The 18,223-nt window shown below is 35.3% G+C and overlaps 1 long non-coding RNA gene across 2 annotated transcripts; it reads left to right on the top strand.

The window, feature by feature from the left end:
• Nucleotides 1-1,050: 1,050 nt before the first annotated feature.
• LOC121411454 lies at nucleotides 1,051-17,153 on the top strand. Of its 2 annotated transcripts, XR_005969469.1 has the most exons (7): nucleotides 1,051-1,137; nucleotides 9,444-9,527; nucleotides 10,073-10,359; nucleotides 11,198-11,880; nucleotides 12,376-12,535; nucleotides 14,678-14,794; nucleotides 15,486-17,153. It is a non-coding gene; the product is annotated as an uncharacterized LOC121411454 (long non-coding RNA). The 2 variants fall into 2 exon arrangements; XR_005969470.1 differs by lacking the exons at nucleotides 14,678-14,794; nucleotides 15,486-17,153 and adding an exon at nucleotides 13,220-13,333.
• The last annotated feature ends 1,070 nt before the right edge of the window (nucleotides 17,154-18,223 follow it).

Below are 18,223 nucleotides of genomic sequence, written 5' to 3'. Positions count from 1 at the left end.
TATTCAATTTCTTCACCCTGCTATGCAAGGCATGCTTACGTAATATCTTGCTTTGAAATCTGCCTATCATAATGAAAGAAATTAAAGGTCATTTGACCAAAATTGTCCATAAAGTTAACTACGAACTGGTCTATTGGATATTAGCCGAAGTGGTTTTAGAAGAAATGAGTTTAGACTATGTGAAGTTGGACGAACAAATAAGTAGACCAAGTGATATTAGACCATCCGATAATTCACCATAAATGTTTAGTTTTCAGTCAGAATATCAATAATTTTTAGCCTGCACTCCACGCTCACATCATTTGTTTATAGTAAGATATGTTATCTCTCCATGATTCACTCCAAACAGTTCTTAAAGTAGGTCCCTTTTGGTGTATGTTTGTTACTATATCAAAAATTTCAGCCCGCGTAGATGACTGCATGACACAAAAAAGTCTTTTTCTGTGAGGGATTTTTTAAGGGGTGGTAACATAACGAGTCTAAATGAAAAGAGGGTTCCAGACACGGTGTAAACAGCAAAATTTATAAAAAGCTGCTCACAGATGAAGCGAGCAATTTTGACCTTTTCATTACAGAAATTTGTATTTTGTGATTAGATTTTTATTATCTGAAAAGTATGACATATATATATTGGTCAGAAAAAGAATGACAATTTTCTTGGCTAATAATGTGTCCCACTGAGAAAAATAGTCAGATCAACTAAGTTACTGGGTAAAATTTACCAGTAATTTGATTGATTTTGACCAATTTTTTTTTTAGGTCGGACAAAATAGAGAATTTGACCAATCCCTTTTTCTTTGCATGTTTTTTTTTTAAGAGTGAATCCCCCGGGTGAACCCTTCTTTATGTTTTCTTTCTTGGTCGTAAAACGTCGCCATGACTTTCATCATCTTGTACTCCCTCCTTATCATCGTGATCGTACTTGTCATATTATTCATCATAAAAATAAAAATAGTATAGTATGATGTTGGACCGTCATCAATAATAGTTCATGATTCCAGAGATGCTGCCAATAAAAAAAAAATATTGACGCCCTCTACGCTCGTTGAAGAAGAGCGGCGCCACATTCAAGAAGCAAGCAAGCTCGGAATTATTTACTGAAAAGATGTTTTCTTTCAAATCGATGGTGATTTAGAGGTGAGTCATCTTATTTATTCATTTATGGCCTGGAATCTTGAATCTCGTATGAGTGGATGATATAAAGTGATAAGAATTTCAGTTTTTTAGTTTCTCAGTGGCGGTGCCAGTGTGCATAACCCACCCAGGCCAGGCCAGGGAGCTCCCGCTCGGGCGGGCGGGAGCCCAGGGGCTTACGGTACCGTGTATTTGTTGGGTGTCTGAACTGAAGCCACACTGAAAAGAATATGGCACATTTTTTTCGGGAAGTTCAGGCCTGAAAAAGGAAATTCCGTTTCCCCCATACTCCATAGACTTTGTGTACAAGAAAAATTGACAATTCCGTTTACATATGGCCATGCGTTTTAAGTTGGGCCCGCAAATAGGTGGTATCGTTACATTTGCACGACAAGCACAGAAATTATTAATGGTATAAAACTTGAAATACATGTGCTACATGGGTATATTTGGTATCATATTAAAGGGAATCTTTATACCAATTACTTAAAAGGAAAAGAAATACTTGAGATTACTTCGTTTACCAGTAATTAGCAATTATGTAACATCGATTGACCATTTTTGCATGGTGGTAGACGAGGGGAGCATGACGAGGGGCACTCACACAACATGCGAGGTTAGTAATACTAACCTCGCACAACGCATGTGGTTTCATAGTAAACTTTGACGTTTTCATTCATCACACGAATGTGAGGGAATAAAAAACGCCAAACGTTTCAGTATTTCTCCACTAATGATTTCTTTTTAATAGTTTTAGTTTTAAAAAAATAAATAAATTGGAAATTATTTATAAAACTGTTTTTATCGCTTACCTCCAAGTCTCAACCAGGATACTCCGTTCGATCCGTCCTTAATACTGCGGTGGAAAGTACGCAAACAACAATCGAAAAGCAATTTTTTGTATCGAACATTCTCAATTCAAGTCGTCAGCGCGTAATAGGAAATTGTACCAAAAATCAACAGGTTGCATCTCATGTATATACTTATTGGTAAAGTACGCCATCTTTTGACAAGATGATGATGAAAGTGGATTGAACGAGCAAGAAAATAATGCTGATCGCCTAGAATGCAGCTAGCTTGCAACACCGTAAACAAAGGTACGGTAGGCACTTAAGAACCAAGTTTGAAAGGACACTCGTAAAATTATGTCACTCTCGCGATGAATATTCATTAGATCCTGGTCGTGCGTGTTCAATACAAACTCTCTGCATGCATGCACTCGGTGTGTATTGAACACGCACGACCACGATCTAATGAATATTCATCGGCGAGAGTGACATAATTTTACGAGTATCCTTTCAAAATTGGTTCTTAAGTGCCTACCGGCTTGGTGAATAATATCGCGCGCCCTCTTTAGGCAAAAGTTGATATCAACGCTGATCAAGAGGCATCTACGTGAAGATCACGAAAAATGCTCTTATTTTATTAAAACAAACAACAAAAAGAATTCAACAAACGATCCATATGGTTCGGTAAGTGTTATAGAAAAATTATAAGTCATAGCTATGATGTAAAGTCATAGTTATTTTAGTGAAAATGGTGTGAAAGATTCGCGTGCACCAGGTGCATATGAATCCTTCACACACGAGACGATTTGAAACCATGAGTGGACGAGGGGAGCATAAATTTTCATTTCATTAAGAAACTAAATGTGTAACATCACAGTACCTAAATATGTAATAGTTTTGGGGCTCACTAGCTTATTCTTCAATCATAAGTGGGTCAAATTTGAACTTTTAAGTTTAAAGGGTACCTAATTAAGCTAATTAGTATCATTAATTGATGTAAAACATGAAATTAACATGATTGAAATTGTGACTGTCTGATGTATAGGAAATGAGGAGAGATAAAATACAGTTGTGGGTTACACCTTGAATAAAATTTAGAAGCTGCATAAATTTCAAAAAGAAAAGCACAAACTAATTAAAGGCTTCAGAGATAAATCAATCTATTGTTTTAATAATTATGACCTCATGGTTTCAATATTGACAGCATAGACCGATAATGATAACTTTGTGTCAGAATCTTCAGATTACTCTGGTATCATAATAGATATAAATACACCTTTTATGCAATTTTAATTATTAATGAAAACTTGTTTGTTGCAATAAAGTCCTCATCTGATTCTATTTACTTTTTTCTTAATGTTACATCACACTGCTTCTATAAATCAGTAAATGACACATATTTGGCTGGCACAAAAGTGTTCAGAGAATATTTTTCCAAATTATAAAAAAAAACTAAACAAAAAAACTACTTGAGAATGAAACTGGTACAAAGATTAAACTAAACAGAGGCAAATGTACCCATAGAAATATGTTCTGTGCATTGACATTCAATTGACCCAGTACCAAGAGACCATGTCCTGCAGAATGTTGAGCAAGAGGGTATATTTAAAATATAACACTCTAAAATAACATAATCAAAGTATTTTTGCCAGGTGTCTGGATTTATTTATAACTTGTCAGTTGTTTTTGTTCACACTAATTTTAAATAAGCTACATGTAAGCAGTAATGAGAACTTTTCATTGTGCATTCACATTTTCCTATATTTATATCTTAAACCTGACTCTCAGAACTTTGCCAACCTGTGGTCCACCGGTCTTTGAGCCAAGAGGTGACAAATCCCACAATTTGAGTCAAATGAAATCATTTTTTATTCATAATAACCACAGTAAATATAATATACTGGTTAGTGTTTGCAAGTGTATTTATGCAACTAAAGGCAAGACTAATTAATATTTTAGGGGTAAATCAAGCATTGATACATATTTACCCGCAAAAATTGTGATGTGAAATTTGGTCTTAAAAGATGATTGCGCCCAGTTATTTTGGTAGAGTTATCCCCAACAAGTTATATATCACTGGAAAGGTCTCACTCTAAAGAATTGAAATATGCATGTTATTTCCCTATAGGGTGTAAAGTTTATCTGATTCTCAGATTTATTGGGAAGTATGTTTTTTTTCACAGTTTTCCACATATTTTGACCTTTAACTTTTTATGACATTACCCTATGCCTTTTCTGATTGCATTTTTGAATTCCTCACACAATTTCCTTTCGGAATATATATACTTTTATGGGTAAAGGATGTCAAACATAAGAAAAAAATACAATTGTATACAATGGTGCGATTTTCGAGGAAAATTTGAGTTGTAACGGAAATGGGCCCAACTCAAAACGCATGGCCATATGACATAGAAAACCAATAATACGCAACGAGTAGCGATGTTAAAATGCTAGCGCTGCTCCACTCATGGTTTCAAATCGTCTCGTGTGTGAAGCCAAGGATTCATATGCACCTGGTGCACGCGAATCTTTCACACCCTTTTTACTAAAATAACTATGACTTTACATCATAGCTAAGAATTCTACTTGTTCTATATTACACTTACCGAACCATATGGATCGTTTGTTGAATTCTCTTTGCTGTTTTTTTTAATAAAATAAGAGCATTTTTCGTGATCTTCACGTTGATGCCTCTTGAACAGCGTTGATATCAACTTTTGCCTAAAGAGGGCGCGCGATATTCACCAAGGCAGCCGGTAGGCACTTAAGAACCAAGTTTGAAAGGATACTCGTAAAATTATGTCACTCTCGCCGATGAATATTCATTAGATCATGGTCGTGCGTGTTCAATACACACTGAGTGCATGCATGCAGAGAGTTTGTATTGAACACGCACGACCACGATCTAATGAATATTCATCGCGACAGTGACGTAATTTTACGAGTGTCCTTTCAAACTTGGTTCTTAAGTGCCTACCGTACCTTTGTTTACGGTGTTGCAAGCTAGCTGCATTCTAGGTGATCAGCATTATTTTCTTGTTCGTTCAATCCACTTTCATCATCATCTTGTCAAAAGATGGCGTACTTTACCAATAAGTATATACATGAGATGCAACCTGTTGATTTTTGGTACAATTTCCTATTATGCGCTGACGACTTGAATTGAGAATGTTCGATACAAAAAATTGCTTTTCGATTGTTGTTTGCGTACTTTCCACCGCAGTATTAAGGACGGATCGAACGGAGTATCCTGGTTGAGACTTGGAGGTAAGCGATAAAAACACTTTTATAAATAATTTCCAATTCATTTTTAAAACAAACTTAAATCATTAAAATAAGAGTACGATAGTGGAGAAATGCTGAAACGTTTGGCGTTTTTCATTCCCTCACATTCGTGTGATGAATGAAAACGTCAAAGTCCAAGTGAACCACATGCGTTGTGCGAGGTTAGTATTACTAACCTCGCATGTTGTGTGAGTGGCGCTGCTCAAAATTTGCATCTACATGTACCAATGTACTAACATCGCTTTAAAATCCATGTTAATCGAAGAGATTCGAGCTCAAAAACTATTTAGAGAAACATAATCAACATGAATACCAGTAGAGGCACTGGTCAAAAAATTGGGATTGTCCCAGAAAACAAGGATATCCTCATAAACCAAGACAAATTATGTCTTGATAAATTGAGACTGTCCTTGTTTATGCCATTATGGGGACTTTTTTTTCACTTCCCCCTACGGGACAAAGACAGCAATTACGGAAATTGAGAGTGCTAAAAATAGATTCAGTGACCTCAATTCCCCCCAGTTCACCGTCTATTTTTCATGACTTACCGTCTTCCAATAATCTTGTTATGAAACCTGATATGTTTACATTGACTAGCACACTTGATTGGTGTCGGCACTTGACAGGTGAATGAACATTCCTAGATTTCTTGCGTGAGAAATCCTTGTAAACTGAGACAGTCCCTGTAAACTGGGACGATCCCAATTTTCTGACCAGCGCCTCTACTGAATACATTCTCACCTTTCATATTATTAGCATTATTTTATTGTTAAATGGGATTTTATTGCTGAAGTTGGGACTTTTCGGACATCGTTTAGAGCAGTCGACGACTTCCGACTATCCGCCATTTTGGATTTGATGAATGCACCGTGATCATTATATTATGACCGAACGCAGAGGGCAGCAACACACGGCCGTATTCTGCCTTATATGCGGACGTGAGTGTAAACTAATTTGGATACGGTTGAGTGATGGAGAGGCTCGAGTGTAATTACGAGTGTTGATTGTTATGATTGTTGTTGCAAAGTGAGATCGTGTTTTTTAAGTTGATATTTGTATTTTGTTGAGGTTTTGCCTCATTTGGGATTAATTTCTGTTGCTATTTTGTGCATTTTGAGAAAAAAGTGTTTTCTGTGATTTTCCGTTTGAAAAGCCACTTTCCGTTTTAAACAGCCGATTCCGTGAATTCCGTCCGTTTTCCGTAATCGCGGAAAATCACTGTCCCTACATAAGGATTTAGAGATAAATTGCAAACCCTTATTTGTGTGTGTGTTGAGATTGCCATTTCCCCATGCGTTTTCTATGGGAAAATGAAATTTCTGTTTTGCACAATTTTTTTCACTTTGTCACAATTTTTCATTGTGATCTGGTTTCAAAATCTTTATAAAAATCATAACATCAGAAAGAGCATGAAAAATCTATTGGACTCTTTATGGACAAGTTTTTGGCATTAATAATAAATGTATAACAGCTCTCGGAAGCTAAAAATTTGGATTTGTGTGTGTCCCATTTCTTAACTACACAGTCTATGGCAGAGAAATGCTGAAAATTGACCTAATTTCATTCTTATTTTTTGCAGCCAATAATTGGAATTTTTTCAAAAATGTTACATTTCTGTCAGTCTGAAGGTCATTTCTCTTCAAATTCACAAAGAAAATGTGATATTTTCTTGAAATAAGAAACATAATTTTTTTCTCCAGACACCCTAGTATTTGACCAAACTCACGGGACTAGCGTGATTTATGGTCTAAATATTTCTCCGAATGAATTGTGAAAACAGAAATTATGCACTTACCACGATTATATGGACGAAGGTCTAAGGAGTGCCAGTTTTCCTGACATCTGGGCACAGACTTAGCCTGGAGGCGTTTGGGGAGTTGTCAACCGGTACGTAGTCACTCCCCTGACGCAACGCCTAGCCTGGACATGCTGGAGGCGTCTGGGGAGTGAAAGTTTAATACTCTACGTACATGTATATCACTCCCCTAACGCCTGGATTTGCTTTACATGCCTCTCCGTGGAGAGGCAGATGCAAGTATTTTTTTAATCCAAGTTGGCAGCTGTACTGCCAACTTGGATTAAAAGAAATACTTGCATCTGCCGATTTGGCAGCTCTACTGCCAACTTGGATTAAAAAAATACTTTGGGGAGTCGTCTACCGGTACGTAGTCACTCCCCTAACGCAACGCCTAGCCTGGACATGCTGGAGGCGTCTGGGGAGTGAAAGTTTAATACTCTACATATATCACTCCCCTAACACCTGGATTTGATTTACATGCCTCTCCGTGGAGAGGCAGATGCAAGTATTTTTTTAATCCAAGTTGGCAGCTGTACTGCCAACTTGGATTAAAAAAATAATTGCATCTGCCGATTTGGCAGCTCTACTGCCAACTTGGATTAAAAAAATACTTGCATCTGCCGATAGATAGATCAGGAATCGCAAAATATTTGTTTTAATCAATAAATATCATATAAATTACTTTATGATATTTATCAACCGAAACAAATGTTTTACGAATCGTGATTTTAATTGGCAAATGCAAGTATTTTTTAAATCTAAGTTGCAGCTCTGCACGCGTGTTACCGTGTGTGTATCTAGGTATCAATAACAAAACAAATAAAGATGGCGACGTAAACAGACGGGGTAAGTGAACGCTCTTGCTCTTAACTTCTTTCAATTTTAATACTTTTTATTTAATGAAAAGTACAAAAAAGTTTTTAAAAATAGGAGTAAGCATTAAACTTGCCCATGTACATAACTTTGGGCGAAAAACAAAAAATAAAATTGGTGATTTAGGTCTAGGTTCAACACGGGTAATCCTGGCCTCCACGGAGAGGCATGTAAAGCAAATCCAGGCGTTAGGGGAGTGATATACGTAGAGTATTAAACTTACACTCCCCAGACGCCTCCAGGCTACTAACGCCTGGCGCTCGAATACATAGGCTCCCACATACCAAGGGAAAAGGCAACTATACAAATGCACCAAACTGCTAGTTATGTTTAGAATCTGAGGTTAACACTTCTGTACATGGGTAAAAATATCGGTTGGCAACGTTTGGCAAAAAATGGATAGTTATGGAACATATCGCAGAAATGCAATAGAAAAATAAAAGTAGAAGGGAGTTTACTCACATTTGTTGTCATTGCCATCTTTGATCCATTGTTAATGCAATCTAGTTACGTGACGCGTATAGAGGGCGGCAAAATCATGAGCGGTGCTAGATTAAAAAGTGCTAAAATGTCCCGCTTCAACCACTGAACTAGAAATACGTACCGGTATTTTCAGTTCAGTGGTTGAAGCGGGACATTTTAGCACTTTTTAATGTTTTCTTGTTTTTTGTTTTCTAATTCTATTGTTCTTCACTTACGATACAGATGCTTGCACTGTCAGTTTCCATTACAGCTATTCATCATATAAATTGGCTCTTATAATTCAACTCTAGTATTTTTTTTCTTAATCAAAAATAGAGATTGAAAAAGGAAAATTTTCTTGCCATATTACTTTCCACCAATGGATTAGAGGGCATACATGTAGGCTACACAAAAATATGCCCAAAATTCAAGTTTTGAGCACTCTGGTGAATACATGTTATTCCCAAGTTACTAATGAAAAATAAATTGCAACTGTATGGAAATTATTAATTTTGGTCATAAAAGTAATATTTTAATGATCTTTAAAGTGTGTGCTATGTACAACATTGTCATACCATAGTCCTACCTGTAGATTCCCCACAGACAGGATGGTTGCAGTGAGCCAGTGGATTTCCCTAGTTAATCCATCTTTTAAGATAAATATCACGTAAATGGTGGTGATTATATTTATTTTTACACCTTTCTATGCCTAATGCGTAGGAAGGTCTCAAAAATTGGTTAATAAAATTGTTAAAAATTGAAGGTATCTTACCAGACCAATCTCATGTAGATCCCTCGACCTGTTTGTAAAGCAAATACAATAGGTCTGACCCTTGAACCGCTTCGTTATGACGTAGCTACGATTATCAATGTTATAAATTGCCGTTTTGAAGAACAATATATAGATAAAAATTATTTAACAAATACTAAAATTTAATACATGATTATGAATAATTAGTATTATAATAATTATCAAAAATCTTGAAAACCTGGCATCAACAAAATTTGTGAAAATAAGTAATATTAATGACAAATTCGTCACCTTTAGCGCCATTTTCAATCACACAAGAAATCCTGAATCCTCTTTTGTTTATGTTATCTAGGATCATTGAACATTACCAGTCACAGTCCATAACGTTTTGGAGAGACGGATACCATTGTCTTCAGCAGCTTTGAAACATGACTAGGTAAATATCTGTGATGTCATTTTATTTTTTTAGTAATAATACAATGTGCCGACAAAAGAAGTAAGCTAAAAAAAGGTGAAATTTTGCTTATGTTACAAAAAGTGAAAGTGAGTCCATAAAAAAGCAAAATTGAAGATTAGTCCTACACCCTTGCCAATACATAAGAGTTCACCTGATTGTGAGATTAAGATATTTTCCCTCCGGTATTCTGAGATCAATATAAATGATGACAAATTTCATTCTAAATACTATTTTGCAAATTTTCATCATTTCTCGATATCATATTACCAAAATGATCTCCCTTTAGTGTTGCATGTTGTTGCAATGGGGGACCTTTAATGGTTTTGGTAATTCATAGTGTCCATACCATATTCCTGTCAACTTGCACTGACCAAGGGAATCTTAGCTAAGTTTTTCATGGATGAAGTTAAGCATCTGTATGATTACATCTTTCTCCAATGCAATCCAATTGTTAACTTGTCTATCATACAGGAAAAAATGATAATATTGTTAATGATGATAATATTCTTGTTACTATCTGTCAGGAATTGGTGGTACATGTAACAGCAAGGATGTTGCAGAGAATGACCTCGGGATCTTTCTGAAGAAGATGAACTATGGCAGAAAACAGTGAGGATGTTGCAGAGAATGACCTTGGGATCTTTGTGACGAAGGTGAACCCTGGCAGGTAACAGTGAGGATATTGCAGAGAATGACTTCAGGGTCTTTTTGAAGAGGGTGATCCTTGGCAGTTATCAACGAGGATGTTGCAGAGAATGACCATGGTATCTTTGTGAAGAGGGCGATGCCAGGCGGTCAAATTCAGAGAGTGGTAAGTCCTTAATTCCAGGAGCTCCTTTTTAATCATATTAAATCATTTGAAGCCCTTTTCGATCCCCATTTATTTTACTAAAAGTGGCAACATTACTATTTTCATTGTTTTTTTTTTAGTAATAATAGGTACATGTACATGTAGAGATTGATAGGAAATGTCTTTACATGTTTGAAATTATAAAAAAATAAAGAGTGATTTGAGGTTTTATCGCATTTCCAATCTAGGGATCATAATCATTTTTAAACAAGAATATAAAGCACTAATAATATATACATGTACATGTATGGGATTGTGCAATTTTTTTTTTCTTGTCTGATATAATTTTTAGTGTTCTGAAGTCTGAAAAGTTATATGGCAAACAAATATATTCACTTGTAAGAACCCATCCCTCCAAGCAAATGTATTTTTTTTATCTCCCCCTATAAAATGATAATACAGGCTTGTTAGCAGGGTAAGGTGTTAGTTGGCATCTATGTGATCCTATTTTTAGAATGTCTTTAATTTGTCAATCTAATCTAGGCCTTACCATGCTCAGTTAATAATAGGGAAATCGGATCAAGTAAATTTGATGTGAATATCACATCCTTTTTCAGGTGGATGATTTATTTCAAATGTAGTTGAAGGCATTCTTATGGTAACGTGCAGTTACCACATATTTTCAGGGGGTTTCAGTTTTAAGTTTTGTTGTTGATGTGAACCTATCCACATATATACAGTATCACACCCTGGGTTGGCTTTAAAAAACAAAATTTAAATGCTCATATTTTGTTAATCTTATAACTGCAATGAAGGCAGAGGTAAACAATCTGTCTTTATATATGTATTTTCTTAACAGGGCGTCTACGTGATGAAGAGAATTGGATCAAGAGTGTCAAGGAGAGCTGAGTCATTACAATTTCTATTGTTGACCACTGACCGCTAGTGATTTTAAGCGGAGACCAGTGGACCAGTGAAATAAAGAAAATATGCATAAGAAATTCAGTGTCACCAAAGATTGCAAAGACCAATCACTTTGAGTCCTATTGTTTATAATCTTGTTCTAAAATTTTCATATAATGATAGTTTTAAAACCTTTATTCAACCAAGTTGAACCATGGAAATAAGAGTAGCCTACTGGGCAGGATTTCTTGATTTTGTTGCTTGGCTTTTGCCAGCCTGTAACGTTTTAATCTTGTAGCGAGGACACTTCCATTATGTTCTTTCTGTTGGTAACATTTAGATACTCTGCTGTATTTCCACAGCTGAATACCAGTAACTATAAGTTGCAAACAGACAAAACAAATGGGTATGCCCATGCAAACAGAATTATTATGTTATAGGCTGATAAATTCAAGCAAGGAAATTGAGAAATCCTGCTTGGTGATCTTGCTTTGATTGTAATATCAGATGGAAATTAAGGTCCTTGGCTGTGCCTTTCAAATGTATATATTTATTTCATGCGGTCCACCGGTCTCAAAGTAACTGAGTATCCAATTGAATGGGCCCTCCTTTGCCGCTCAGCCCAAGTTTCAATGGAAGGTTAGTTTCTTGTTTTTTTTTTGGGGGGGGTTGTTAGATTTAATTTTATCATGCTGTTTGATGAAACTGGGCAGACACTTTGGTGGAAACTAGTGAATTATACTTTAATTTAATTAATTCATGAAATCAGGTAAGATTTTTTTTATTTCAATATTTACATGTAGATGTATCTGCCTGATTTGCTAGTTAGTATTAACTTGCCACTTAACCCAAAAATACGAAGAGTGTAAAAAACAGTTTCAGAACTTAAGGTGATGTGTTTTTACCTAGCCCCATTTGTGTTTACATGATGCAAATCTAATGGCGAAATAATGGTCATGTATAACTTAAAGGGGTAGTTCACCCTGAAGAAAAGTTTGTTGTACATGTAAAATTAGAAGAAAAAATGATAAAATTTCTATAAACATTTCACAATCATTTTGAGATATTTTTTTTTCAATTTGCAAATTTAATTGAGAACATAATTTCATTCTCAATTTATGTTTCTCCCTGCAGCAAGCACAGGGTGCTATTGGAGGATTCATCTGGCAGAAGTGGCCCGACAGGAATCGTGGTATATGGAGCTACAGTAGATCGTAAAGAAGTCATCGCTATGATGGAGGATGAACTCAACGTACTCAAGGAAATGTCTAGAAATATGTCACTAGAACAAGTGGTAAGTTGTGCCGTATTTACAATTATTTTTTTAGGGCAATATAAAATGCTTGTCTGCGCAATATTAGAGCATATCGCACAATACATGTATGTCAAAATCTGACAACTCCCCATACAGGCAACTTGCTGTGCAATGTTATACAAATAATGCACATTTGTTTATGTGTTGTGACATTGCAGCACACTCAAGGGTATTTCTAACTGGCAACAAGCACAAGCTGCTTCTGCCAAGTACTTTTGCATACTGTAATATACCCAAGGTGCCTGCATTATCATTAACAAATGATAAGAGTAATCAAGTATCACTGAACATCCTGTGCAAGTTTCAGGTCACATCATCAAGGTCAAAGGTCATGTAAGGTCAATGAACTTTGGCCATGTTGGGGGTTTTGTTGAATTACCATCATATCTCTGTAAGTGTATTGGTCTAGTTCATAAAACGTGGACATAAGAGTAACCAAGTATCACTGAGCATCTTGTGTGAGTTATAGTAGTTTTTAATCAGCACTGCTGCTATATTGAATCGCGTGATGCAGGTGAGACCGCCAGACGCATTCCACTTGTTGCTTTTAGGGTTTAATTAGTGACTAAATATATATGGTGGAATATATCACCTAGTGTATCATAATTGCACATTTCATTTCTAATAGTACTATTGATGATTTCTGTGTTATTTTTACTGTAGCACTTACAAGGAAGAGAATGCTAGAGGAGGGAGGAATGGATTCTGACCTTCCGGTTATCTTGCCAAACATAAAGGATGAACTCTTTAACAGGAGCTAAGGAGACGGTTAAGGTGTTGAAAGTAAGTAAAAAATATGACTCTTATTTGATCTGGTGACAATTCACGGTGCAGCCAACTGGCTTGATTAGCCAGCATTAATCACAATTCTTTTGGAAATGAATCTTCTATTTATTCTCAAATAAATAAGTAATTATTGTCACCATAAAATGATTTTTAGGTTAAGAGTGTAGCGGGTTTCACGGTATACCATGTATTATTTCATGGCTATATGTTGGTCTTGAAAAGGACCACCCAAACTCGACAAGTGTGTTCTTGTTGTCTTCAATAGTGTAAGTGTGGGAGCTAATATGTCGTAATTAGCCTCTTTGTGGAGAACGGTAAACCATATATTACTTTAAAGTTGGAGGCCACTGTCTTTGAAGGACAGTATTATGTTACTCAATCTCCAACGCTTCTCTGACTCTCCGCTGATACCAGTAGGGGATGAGAACACACTTGTCGAAACATTGAGTTTGGATGGTCCTTTGCACTCTCTCTTCTTCTTCACCATGGAAACCTTCAGAAGTTAATTTTTTTGGTTTTCATTTTATGTTATAGTGTAGGTGTTCATCCCCCCGACATTTTTTGTGATAATTCCGCCGCTCAAAATTTTTTGACCACGTCGCTCACTGACTTTTTACTTTCAAGTCTCGCGCAACTTTTGAGGCCAAAATTGTGAGCCCCGGGTACACGGTTTCGAAACTATGCAACATTTCGTAAGTGCATGCAGACCCAAATTTACTCAAAAACGTGAATTTGTGTACAAATCCAATGCAAATAGTGTTTTTAGCCAAAGTTCATAAATGTAGCATTATTTTTCCTTTCATTGCTTAAAATCAATTAATTTTATCTTGTTTATGGTCAAATAAAGTCCCGACAATTTCCATTGGAAAAACAATAAAAAATAAAAAGTTGAAAAACAAAAAAATACATAAAAAATTTAGAAAACAATAGAATACATAAGAAAATGTTTTTTTGAAATTTATAAAAAATGAATTTGATCAGATGCTTAGCTAGAGTATGTGAAACAAAAATTAGCAGTTTAGGGGCATTATTTTATTAATTAGAGCAAACTTATGATTTTACGCATAAATTAGCATAAATAATGAGCAATGAGATTTTTCACAGAATTTGATATTTTAATTTTGTAGATAATGCCATGGGTAACGCGCTTGCCAATTTTCGTCGCGATCGCGCGATCGACGACCGAGATCATAGGGGGGGCTGATTCAGTCTTCTTAGGCGTCGAAATAGCCCAGTCTGTTTAGGGTTAATATTGTGAAAGCATTTGGTATATCACTCGGTGTGTTATTGATCATTCCACTAAATGATGATGTATTTTATTTCATTTTGCTGTAGCCGGTATAATGGAAAGAGAATGCCCGAAGACGGACGAATGGATTCTGACCAATTGGTTAACTTGCTGAACATGAAGGACCTATCGACTTTTGAAATCTGTGAGGGCACTTGTTGAATGTAAGTCAAGAGCATGCTTCTTATTTGAGCTGATAATAGTTCATTCTATCCAGTGTAAAACCAGCAGTCTCGATTAACCAGCATTAATCACAGTTTCTTGGGCAACATAATTGTCTTATTTCTTTGTTATGATAAAACTGAGATCCCATTTTTAGTACATCATCTGACAAGATTTTGGAAGGAAATCTTTTCTGGAAAGGAGCCATTTCAAACCTTTGATTTTGATCTTGCTTGAAGTTTGATATGTGTAACACTTCAGATACATATTGTTTTTATTGCACATTGTGTTTTGGTTCAATCTTTTGTAAATTGAATTCCATATTGATATTAGATATTTGTAGCACAGAGACAAAGATTCACAATTTCTTTTTAGCACAGCAAAGAAAAAGGGTAATATGTGGGTTGAAGGCAAAGTGCATCACTGCTACTAACTTCTAGTTGGATAACATAAACCATATCAACTTCCAAAGTGATGCAGAGGGATATTAAATAAATGACATGTCTAAAACTGTTTTGCTGTCACGTATCATGTCTGCATGATGTGTATAATATCAACAAGCTGAAAATGGAAAAGAAAAATATATACCATATTGGTGATTGTACATTTCTCCCAAATGCAACTTTAAAATGTGTGTTTTGAAAAGGAAATATGGTTAGAATAATATTTTATACTTTCACTTTACACTTGCAGTAATACCACTCGGTGTACAACATGGATACATCCCCTAACTGGTGATAACCATCTTCCAGGAATAAATGAGAGATGTTCTACCCGAGACAAGGACCCAATCTTGAATCTTTATCTACGTGCAGGGTTGGCTAGTAAACTCCGGAATTTCTGGTTTGAAAAGTTATTGGTGTTTTTGTGAAGTATGATAAAAAAAATAGACACCAGTCATTATCTACCCTCTCTGTCCCAGTGTTAAACGTACATTCAAAATCTGTGATCTACAGTATATTCCATTTGGTGAACTAAATATTGTATGTGCTATTTTACGGCCTGAAAAAAAATCCTTGTTATTTGTGCGAATCACAATACAAGCACCATCAATGTGTTAATCATCATAAGTTAAAAAAAAATTGTTGGTCAACCACTTTTTCCTTAGACTGGTAGTAAGGATTGAAAAAAAAATTCAAGAAGTTTTATCTGAACAATTAATCCAAGTGAAGGTGTAAATAAGGACTAATCTAAAGGGCTTTGATTATAATTGAATTACCAACAAAGGACTCATTTCATGGATTGCAATTTAAATTGAATTACCAATAAGGACTTGTCTAAAGGACTGCAATTATAATTGAATTACCAGCTGAATAATTAATTTTGATTTTGAATCCTGAACAAAGCTACTACCTTTTAATACCCCAGTGGTTTTGTTTATGTAATGGCACTGTTACACATAGTGACAACCAGACACTAATTCCAATCAAGATTGTACCAGGACCCATTCAGAACATAGTATTTTTGTATTTGCAATCAATTACCAGGGCCCATTTTCTAGAATTCAAGTTCAGGTTTTCAATCGATATGGGAGATATCTGCCAAATTGAATGAAAAAGATCAAACTTTATTTCAGTTTATTTCGAAACATTTTTAGTATCAAATAGGTGACTTGCATTTGCATTCACTTCTCATGAACCCATATTTTTAATTTATTTTATGATGAATTTTATGTAGCTCTAAGGGGCAGGTCCAAGCTCTTTCTTTCTTTGCTGATACTTTAGAGCAGGGTTTTAGCCACATTGGGAAGTGCCGGGTGGTGCAGGGCAGAGCCGCCCAATACCACCTGGCTCTTGGGTTGAAATTGGATGCACCGCCCGGTTCAAATTTTCTGAAAATAGAATCAAAATTTGCTGAGAATGCACCACTTAGATTGTATTTCAAGCTATCAGAGTCCTAGTTTTTGCAAAAAAAAAGTGCAAATTCTGCATGCATTATCATACCAAGACAGTCACCATCAATCTGAAGTAAAATTATTTTGTTGTACAATCTGTGCTTTGCAGCTGTGCCTCTTCATAATTATTCTTACCAGCACTAAATTTGTTATAGCTAGAACCCTAGTTCAGAGTTTCGTAGTTATGTATTATTTCATGAACAAATGCCTGCTTTGTAACTTGTAAAGAATGTTTTCTGGGAGTAGATAATGTGCCTAAGGTTGGAAAATAATAGGCAAGTAGAATTAAGCTGTGGTAATTAAGCCTGGGAGATATTTGTGGAGATAACTCATTTTACAACTCTATCTCGACAAGGTTTGTATTTTCATTTATATTGTGTTGACTTCTGCAAAAGTGGATCCAAAGGTTTTCCAGAGTTTTTCCCTATTGAGTTTTATCTCTGGTTTTTTACCCTGGACCTACTTGTCTTGGACTTTGACTACGCAATCGCAATGAAAATCGGTATGCACATATTTTGTTTTGTAAGTTATTAAAGAAGATTTTATTCCTGTGGTTAACAAATTTCATGGCTGCTATGCTGCGCAAAATTTTGTGAGTGTCGCTATTCAAGTCTTGAACAATCTTTGAGCCCATTTTGCCAAAATCAAAATTAAGTTTTTATACATGTATGCATTGATGCATATATACCCAAAAATTGTCCCCCCCCCAAAAAAAAAAGAAAGTAAATTAATACAAATTGTGTTTCAACAAAAAATCATAATTTTATTATTGTACTGTTTGAAAATGAATTTATTTTATTCTGTCTATTATGCAAACATAGTTCATTGAAAAATATAAGACATAAGAAATTCACAAAACAATTCCTGATAAGCAAATTTTTGTGAATAATTTTTTAGAAAAAAAATTCTATGGTACCTAATGAGTTACAAGCAAAAACATAATTTCATACATTTATTTGTACAATTGATTACTTTAAAAATATGAAAAATATATTTTTTTTTACTACAGTCTTGTAGTTTACATTGGGCTCTATGTGCATGCAATTTTTCACAGCAATCGCGTGATCAGCGTCCATGATCTGAAGTAAAAACCTGGTATGAAATAGCCCAGTTACTGTAGACTAGGGTTAATGGTTCAGCTTCCAATTTTAATTGTGTACGTGTAATGGAATGACAATTGTACTTATAAATTTGGGGGAATTTTGGGGGTTGTGAGGTAGGGGTTAAAGGTCAAAGGTCACATAGATCATTACAAACAATGATATGTCTTATATTAATTGAAGAACTGTTTAAGAGTTCATCTTCAATCTTGGATAATGCATTTAAGTCGAGTAAGGATGATATGATTAGATTTTCTAGTCACAAGTTCAAGTTCAAAGGTCATAATTTCAAAATATTAGAAGTTGGTTGCATAATATATTCTGGATTTGGCCATAGCAGAGGTGTGTGCCATTGAAAATTCCATCTGTTTCTTTCAAATTTCAAGTAATATACATGTATAGTAATATACATCTATAAGTCATGTGGGGGTTTTCTT

This window comes from Lytechinus variegatus, chromosome 3 (assembly GCF_018143015.1).
Source record: "Lytechinus variegatus isolate NC3 chromosome 3, Lvar_3.0, whole genome shotgun sequence".
NCBI classification, from domain to species: domain Eukaryota; kingdom Metazoa; phylum Echinodermata; class Echinoidea; order Temnopleuroida; family Toxopneustidae; genus Lytechinus; species Lytechinus variegatus.
The sequence above is the reverse complement of the archived record's forward strand: the minus strand, read 5'-3'. Positions and strand labels throughout refer to the sequence as shown.